This window comes from Garra rufa, chromosome 4, assembly GCF_049309525.1.
Source record: "Garra rufa chromosome 4, GarRuf1.0, whole genome shotgun sequence".
NCBI classification, from domain to species: Eukaryota; Metazoa; Chordata; class Actinopteri; order Cypriniformes; family Cyprinidae; genus Garra; species Garra rufa.
The window spans coordinates 55,282,228-55,291,784 of record NC_133364.1 but is presented as its reverse complement, the minus strand read 5'-3'; positions in this window follow the sequence as shown (position 1 = coordinate 55,291,784).

Genomic DNA, 9,557 nt, shown 5'->3' with positions numbered 1-9,557 from the left:
AGGTCCCTTGTAGGCTGTCTGTGGACAGTTGAATTTTATGCAAATGATGCATAATTAATGGCTGTAACGTACATCAGTGTGTTGTGGTGTGTCCCATGTGTGGCACACAACAGGTTAAACCACATAAAATCACTGTAGTTATGAAATATGACCTTTTAATGTAATGTCCACAGACAGCCTATAGGCACTCTGTCAAATAAGTTACAGATGGGACTTCAACAAAAACATCCCACGTGTAACCTATTTGACAGGTCCCTTGTAGGCTGTCTGTGGACAGTTGAATTTTATGCAAATGATGCATAATTAATGGCTGTAACGTACATCAGTTTGTTGTGGTGTTTCCCCTGTGTGGCACACAACAGGTTAAACCACATAAAATCACTGTAGTTATGAAATATGACCTTTTAATGTAATGTCCACAGACAGCCTATAGGCACTCTGTCAAATAAGTTACAGATGGGACTTCAACAAAAACATCCCACGTGTAACCTATTTGACAGGTCCCTTGTAGGCTGTCTGTGGACAGTTGAATTTTATGCAAATTATGCATAATTAATGGCTGTAATGTACATCAGTGTGTTGTGGTGTGTCCCCTGTGTGGCACACAACAGGTTAAACCACATAAAAGCACTTTAATTATGAAATATAATCTTTTAATTTATTGGCATCCCACTTGTAGCTTAATAAGTTACTCACTGGCCTTCAGCATATATGCTGACGGTTGAATTTTATGCAAATTATGCATAATTAATGGCTGTAATTTACATCAGTGTGTGGGGTTGTGTCCCCCGAGTGATGTACAGTAGATTTCACCTCATAAAAGCACTGTATTTATGAAATATGACCTTATAGACGGGACTTATCAGACTGCATCCTTCCTGTGACTTATTTGACAGGTCGGGTGAAAAGCATTTTTAGGGCAATTTTGCTCCATTGCCGGGCCCCTGGAGGGTCTCGGGAGACGGGACCACCATCCCCCGCCTCAGGGGGAGAGGCCGCATCGAACCATAGGCATTGTTTGGGGGCCAAAAAATTATTAGGGGGCGGCGCGCAGCGCTTAGGGAATTTTGTCAACGGGCTGTCATTTAAGTTATTCTAGGGATGTCACGTTCCATAATTAAGCAATTAGGGAAAATAGGCAGTCTGTGGATTTTTTCTAGTTCATTTAGATTGCTAGATGACGAAAAAGCGCTCAAATGGATGAAAAGGCACCATTCTGGATCCTACGCCCAACTTAAATGAATGGTTTTCCCTAAGTATTTCGTTTATGGAACCATAGGCACTTAGGGGGATGTTTTTTTCACCACTAGGGGGCCAGGTTCCCTAATCCTTGCCCACGAACAGCCTATTTGTCCACCTAAGTGCCTATTTTCATCATTATGTCCACGAAGTGCCTAAAGTGCCACCTAACTGCCTACTCTTCGTCGTAGTCTTCCTCTCGTCCCACGAACAGCCTATTTGTCCACCTAAGTGCCTATTTTTCTGATTATGTCCACGAAGTGCCTAAAGTGCCACCTAACTGCCTACTCTTCGTCGTAGTCTTCCTCTCGTCCCACGAACAGCCTATTTGTCCACCTAAGTGCCTATTTTCATCATTATGTCCACGAAGTGCCTAAAGTGCCACCTAACTGCCTACTCTTCGTCGTAGTCTTCCTCTCGTCCCACGAACAGCCTATTTGTCCACCTAAGTGCCTATTTTTCTGATTATGTCCACGAAGTGCCTAAAGTGCCACCTAACTGCCTACTCTTCGTCGTAGTCTTCCTCTCGTCCCACGAACAGCCTATTTGTCCACCTAAGTGCCTATTTTCATCATTATGTCCACGAAGTGCCTAAAGTGCCACCTAACTGCCTACTCTTCGTTGTAGTCTTCCTCTCGTCCCACGAACAGCCTATTTGTCCACCTAAGTGCCTATTTTTCTGATTATGTCCACGAAGTGCCTAAAGTGCCACCTAACTGCCTACTCTTCGTCGTAGTCTTCCTCTCGTCCCACGAACAGCCTATTTGTCCACCTAAGTGCCTATTTTCATCATTATGTCCACGAAGTGCCTAAAGTGCCACCTAACTGCCTACTCTTCATCGTAGTCTTCCTCTCATCCCACGAACAGCCTATTTGTCCACCTAAGTGCCTATTTTCATCATTATGTCCACGAAGTGCCTAAAGTGCCACCTAACTGCCTACTCTTCGTCGTAGTCTTCCTCTCGTCCCACGAACAGCCTATTTGTCCACCTAAGTGCCTATTTTCATCATTATGTCCATGAAGTGCCTAAAGTGCCACCTAACTGCCTACTCTTCGTCGTAGTCTTCCTCTCGTCCCACAAACAGCCTATTTGTCCACCTAAGTGCCTATTTTTATGATTATGTCCACGAAGTGCCTAAAGTGCCACCTAACTGCCTACTCTTTGTCGTAGTCTTCCTTTCGTCCCACGAACAGCCTATTTGTCCACCTAAGTGCCTATTTTTATGATTATGTCCACGAAGTGCCTAAAGTGCCACCTAACTGCCTACTCTTCGTCGAAGTCTTCCTCTCGTCCCACGAACAGCCTATTTGTCCACCTAAGTGCCTATTTTTATGATTATGTCCACGAACAGCCTATGTCGAATAGGTTGCAGGATGGACGTCTGGAAAGCAGGGGTCAAAAGGTCGCAGGGGCTCCAAATTTGACACAGTGATAGTCCAGGGGCCCCTGGGTCAGGATCCTGGGTTTCAGGGTCCTAGGTGGGTGTTAAAATTTTCCCTGCACTCTAGAGACCTGTCCTCCTGATATGTGGCAGAGGGGACCCTATGCTACCAGGATGCGAAGTTTGGGGCCCCTCGGACCCCTGGGGGCCGAACAGTAGCCGAGGACACGTGCAACTTATTGCATGCGTTTTCATAGGTGGTTCGTGGGACATTGGACCAAAAGGTCTGTTTGGCAGGGGTCAAAAGGTCGCAGGGGCTCCAAATTTGACACGGTGGTAGTCCAGGGGCCCCTGAGTCAGGATCCCAGATTTCAGGGTCCTAGGTGGGCCCCGAGTATTTTTCTTAACCCTACCCTATCTTTTCATTGTGCCCTTTGGAAAGGGTCTCTCTGTCTATGAGCGCAAGAGGCCTTTGTGAGAGATTTTGACAAAACAGGCCAAAAAAAATTCCCTTCGCTCTAGGGACTCGTCCTCCTAGTATGTGGCAGAGGGGACCCTAGGCTACCAGGATGCGGAGTTTGGGGCCCCTCGGACCCCCGGGGGCTGAACAGTAGCCGAGGACACGTGCAACTTATTGCATGTGTTTTCATAGGTGGTTCGTGGGACATTGGACCAAAATGTCTGTTTGGCAGGGGTCAAAAGGTCGCAGGGGCTTCAAATTTGACACAGTGGTAGTCCAGGTGCCCCTGAGTCAGGATCCCGGGTTTCAGGGTCCTGGGTGGTTGTGAAAAATTTCCCTGCATTCTAGAGACTCGTCCTCCTGATATATGGCAGTGGGGCCCCTAGGCTACCAGGATGCCAAGTTTGGGGCCCCTCGGACCCCCGGGGGCCGAACAGTAGCCGAGGACACGTGCAACTTATTGCATGCGTTTTCATAGGTGGTTTGTGGGACAGTGGACCAAAAGGTCTGTTTGGCAGGGGTCAAAAGGTCGCAGGGGCTCCAAATTTGACACGGTGGTAGTCCAGGGGCCCCTGAGTCAGGATCCCGGATTTCAGGGTCCTAGGTGGGCCCCGAGTCTTTTTCTTAACTCTACCCTATCTTTTCATTGTGCCCTTTGGAAAGGGTCTCTCTGTCTATGAGCGCAAGAGGCCTTTGTGAGAGATTTTGACAAAACAGGCCAAAAAAAATTCCCTTCGCTCTAGGGACTCGTCCTCCTAGTATGTGGCAGAGGGGACCCTAGGCTACCAGGATGCGGAATTTGGGGCCCCTCGGACCCCCGGGGGCTGAACAGTAGCCGAGGACACGTGCAACTTATTGCATGCGTTTTCATAGGTGGTTCGTGGGACATTGGACCAAAAGGTCTGTTTGGCAGGGGTCAAAAGGTCGCAGGGGCTTCAAATTTGACACAGTGGCAGTCCAGGGGCCCCTGAGTTAGGATCCCGGGTTTCAGGGTCCTGGGTGGTTGTGAAAAATTTCCCTGCATTCTAGAGACTCGTCCTCCTGATATATGGCAGTGGGGCCCCTAGGCTACCAGGATGCCAAGTTTGGGGCCCCTTGGACAAACTGGTGAAAAATAAGCTGTTAGGTGGACGAATAGGCTGTTCGTGGGACGTGAGGGACGTGCATCCCACCTGTAGCTTAATAAGTTACTCACTGGCCTTCAGCATATATGCTGAAATCCCCAATTCTTTACAGGGATTCACCGGCCGAAAATGTCTAAGTCGAAAACAGCATCCCACTTGTAACCTATTTGACAGGTCCCTTATAGGCTGTCTGTGGACGGTTTAATTTTATGCAAATGATGCATAATTAATGGCTGTAATGTACATCAGTGTGTTGTGGTGTGTCCCCTGTGTGGCAAACAACAGGTTAAACCACATAAAATCACTGTAGTTATGAAATATGACCTTTTAATGTAATGTCCACAGACAGCCTATAGGCACTCTGTCAAATAAGTTACAGATGGGACTTCAACAAAAACATCCCACGTGTAACCTATTTGACAGGTACCCAATAGGCTTCCCCCTGGACGGTTGAATTTTATGCAAATGATGCATAATTAATGGCTGTAATGTACATCAGTGTGTTGTGTTGTATCCCCTGTGTGGCACACAACAGGTTAAACCACATAAAAGCACTGTAATTATGAAATATGACCTTTTAATGTAATGTCCACAGACAGCCTATGGAGGCCCAGTCAAATAAGTTAGATATGGGCGTTCACCATATGTGGTGAAATTACCGAAATTCCACCATCAGAAAGTGGCAGCTGTAACTTATTTGACAGGGCCTCTGCAGGCTTTGTCCTCCTGATATATGGCAGTGAGGCCCTAGGCTACCAGGATGCTGAGTTTGGGGCCCCTCGGACCCCCGGGGGCCGAACAGTAGCCGAGGACACGTGCAACTTATTGCATGCGTTTTCATAGGTGGTTCGTGGGACATTGGACCAAAAGGTCTGTTTGGCAGGGGTCAAAAGGTCGCAGGGGCTTCAAATTAGACACAGTGGTAGTCCAGGGGCCCCTGAGTCAGGAGCCAGGGTTTCAGGGTCCTGGGTGGTTGTGAAAAATTTCCCTGCATTCTAGAGACTCGTCCTCCTGGTATATGGCAGTGGGGCCCCTAGGCTACCAGGATGCCAAGTTTGGGGCCCCTCGGACCCCTGGGGGCCGAACAGTAGCCGAGGACACATGCAACTTATTGCATGTGTTTTCATAGGTGGTTCGTTGGACATTGGACCTAAAGGTCTGTTTGGCAGGGGTCAAAAGGTCGCAGGGGCTCCAAACTTGACACGGTGGTAGTACAGGGGCCCCTGAGTCAGGATCCCGGATTTCAGGGTCCTAGGTGGGCCCCGAGTCTTTTTCTTGACACTACCCTATCTTTTCATTGTGCCCTTTGGAAAGGGTCTCTCTGTCTATGAGCGCAAGAGGCCTTTGTGAGAGATTATGACAAAGCAGGCCAAAAAAAATTTCCTTCGCTCAAGGGACTCGTCCTCCTAGTATGTGGCAGAGGGGACCCTAGGCTACCAGGATGTGGAGTTTGGGGCCCCTCGGACCCCCGGGGGCCGAACAGTAGCCAAGGACACGTGCAACTTATTGCATGCGTTTTCATAGGTGGTTCGTGGGACATAGGACCAAAAGGTCTGTTTGGCAGGGGTCAAAAGGTCGCAGGGGCTTCAAATTTGACACAGTGGTAGTCCAGGGGCCCCTGAGTCAGGATCCCAGGTTTCAGGGTCCTGGGTGGTTGTGAAAAATTTACCTGCATTCTAGAGTCTCGTCCTCCTGATATATGGCAGTGGGGCCCCTAGGCTACCAGAATGCCAAGTTTTGGGCCCCTCGGACCCCCGGGGGCCGAACAGTAGCCGAGGACACGTGCAACTTATTGTATGCGTTTTCATAGGTGGTTCGTGGGACAGTGGACCAAAAGGTCTGTTTGGCAGGGGTCAAAAGGTCGCAGGGGCTCCAAATTTGACACGGTGGTAGTCCAGGGGCCCCTGGTTCAGGATCCTGGGTTTCAGGGTCCTGGGTGGTTGTGAAAATTTTCCCTGCACTCTAGAGACCTGTCCTCCTGATATATGGCAGTGGGGCCCCTAGGCTACCAGGATGCCAAGTTTGGGGCCCCTTGGACAAACTGGTGAAAAATAAGCTGTTAGGTGGACGAATAGGCTGTTCGTGGGACGTGAGGGACGTGCATCCCACCTGTAGCTTAATAAGTTACTCACTGGCCTTCAGCATATATGCTGAAATCCCCAATTCTTTACAGGGATTCACCGGTGAGGGACGTGCATCCCACCTGTAGCTTAATAAGTTACTCACTGGCCTTCAGCATATATGCTGAAATCCCCAATTCTTTACAGGGATTCACCGGCCGAAAATGTCTAAGTCGAAAACAGCATCCCACTTGTAACCTATTTGACAGGTCCCTTATAGGCTGTCTGTGGACGGTTTAATTTTATGCAAATGATGCATAATTAATGGCTGTAATGTACATCAGTGTGTTGTGGTGTGTCCCCTGTGTGGCACACAACAGGTTAAACCACATAAAATCACTTTAGTTATGAAATATGACCTTTTAATGTAATGTCCACAGACAGCCTATAGGCACTCTGTCAAATAAGTTACAGATGGGACTTCAACAAAAACATCCCACGTGTAACCTATTTGACAGGTCCCCAATAGGCTTCCCCCTGGACGGTTGAATTTTATGCAAATGATGCATAATTAATGGCTGTAATGTGCATCAGTGTGTTGTGGTGTGTCCCCTGTGTGGCACACAACAGGTTAAACCACATAAAATCACTGTAGTTATGAAATATGACCTTTTAATGTATTGGCATCCCACTTGTAGCTTAATAAGTTACTCACTGGCCTTCAGCATATATGCTGAAATCCCCAATTCTTTACAGGGATTCACCGGCCGAAAATGTCTAAGTCGAAAACAGCATCCCACTTGTAACCTATTTGACAGGTCCCTTATAGGCTGTCTGTGGACGGTTTAATTTTATGCAAATGATGCATAATTAATGGCTGTAATGTACATCAGTGTGTTGTGGTTTGTCCCCTGTGTGGCACACAACAGGTTAAACCACATAAAATCACTGTAGTTATGAAATATGACCTTTTAATGTAATGTCCACAGACAGCCTATAGGCACTCTGTCAAATAAGTTACAGATGGGACTTCAACAAAAACATCCCACGTGTAACCTATTTGACAGGTCCCTTGTAGGCTGTCTGTGGACAGTTGAATTTTATGCAAATGATGCATAATTAATGGCTGTAATGTACATCAGTGTGTTGTGGTGTGTCCCCTGTGTGGCACACAACAGGTTAAACCACATAAAATCACTGTAGTTATGAAATATGACCTTTTAATGTATTGGCATCCCACCTGTAGCTTAATAAGTTACTCACTGGCCTTCAGCATATATGCTGAAATCCCCAATTCTTTACAGGGATTCACCGGCCGAAAATGTCTAAGTCGAAAACAGCATCCCACTTGTAACCTATTTAACAGGTCCCTTATAGGCTGTCTGTGGACAGTTGAATTTTATGCAAATGATGCATAATCAATGGCTGTAATGTACATCAGTGTGTCGGGCTGTGTCCCCTGAGTGGTGTACAGTAGGTTTCACCTCATAAAAGCACTGTAGTTATGAAATATGACCCAATAATGTACTGTCCGGGGGAAGCCTATGGGCGCTCTGTCAAATAAGTTGGAGGTTGGCTCCAAACTTTGAACGGCTCTAACTCGGTGGCCCGGCCGCCTAGCGGCACCAGACTCGGGTCAAAGTAAGGTCCCGAGGGGCCCTCTCGAACGCGCCCTAGCCCGTGCTTCTAGCTCCCCCACAGGCCGACATACGGGGGCCAACAGGAAAGGGTGCACTTCAGAAGGAAGGGACCCAGAGCCTCAGGACTCTGGGGTCTGAGAGGGCCCCTAGGGGTCCCTCACCACCCCGAAGGACGATCTGCTAGGACTCGTCCTTTCCGAGATATCGACCGTTTTGTCCAAAAGTCCCCTATGTATAACCTTGTGTATCTTGGAAGTTAAGCCGAGTTGGAGCTACAAACTACGGGTGTGAGGGGGGCCCATAGGGTCCCTTCGGATCTCACCGCCCCCAGCTCCTGGGACCTTCTGTTTCCGAGATACAGCCACTTCCGGTCCAGCTTAGACAGGGTGTATCTTGAAAACCAAGCCGACTTGAAGCTCCAAACTCCGGGCGTGGGGAGGCACCCAAGGGACCCCCAGGACCCCAGAGTATGGACCCCCAAGTCGGCTTCGTTCCTGAGATATGGCCACTTCCTGTGGAGGTTTGACCGGGTGTATCTTGGGAACAAAGTCGAGTTGGAGCTCCAAACTCCGGGCGTGGGGAGGGACCCAAGGGACCCCCATGACCCCAGAGTATGGAACCCCAAGTCGGTTTAGCTCCCGAGATACATCCGGTCAAATTCCCGCATCCCACTTGTAGCTTAATAAGTTACTCACTGGCCTTCAGCATATATGCTGAAATCCCCAATTCGTTACAGGGATTCACCGGCCGAAAATGTCTAAGTCGAAAACAGCATCCCACTTGTAACCTATTTGACAGGTCCCTTATAGGCTGTCTGTGGACAGTTGAATTTTATGCAAATGATGCATAATTAATGGCTGTAATGTACATCAGTGTGTCGGGCTGTGTCCCCTGAGTGGTGTACAGTAGGTTTCACCTCATAAAAGCACTGTAGTTATGAAATATGACCTTTTAATGTAATGTCCACAGACAGCCTATGGAGGCCCAGTCAAATAAGTTAGATATGGGCGTTCACCATATGTGGTGAAATTACCGAAATTCCACCATCAGAAAGTGACAGCTGTAACTTATTTGACAGGGCCTCTGCAGGCTTTGTCCTCCTGATATATGGCAGTGGGACCCTAGGCTACCAGGATGCCAAGTTTGGGGCCCCTCGGACCCCTGGGGGCCGAACAGTAGCCGAGGACACGTGCAACTTATTGCATGCGTTTTCATAGGTGGTTTGTGGGACATAGGACCAAAAGGTCTGTTTGGCAGGGGTCAAAAGGTCGCAGGGGCTTCAAATTTGACACAGTGGTAGTCCAGGGGCCCCAGAGTCAGGATTCCGGGTTTCAGGGTCCTGGGTGGTTGTGAAAAATTTCCGTGCATTCTAGAGACTCGTCCTCCTGATATATGGCAGTGGGGCCCCCAGGCTACCAGCATCCGAAGTTTGGGAGCCCTCGGGCCCCTGGGGGCCGAACGGTGGCCGAGGACACGTGCAACTTATTGCATGTGTTTTCATAGGTGGTTCGTTGTCAGTGAACCACAAGGTCCGATAGGCCCCAAATTGACATCCGTGCCTCTTCAGGGGCCTCTGGGGCCGTGTCTAGAGCCTTGTGTCCCTCTGAGCTGTTTCCGTGCTTAATTGGCCCACTTGTCCACAAACAGCCTA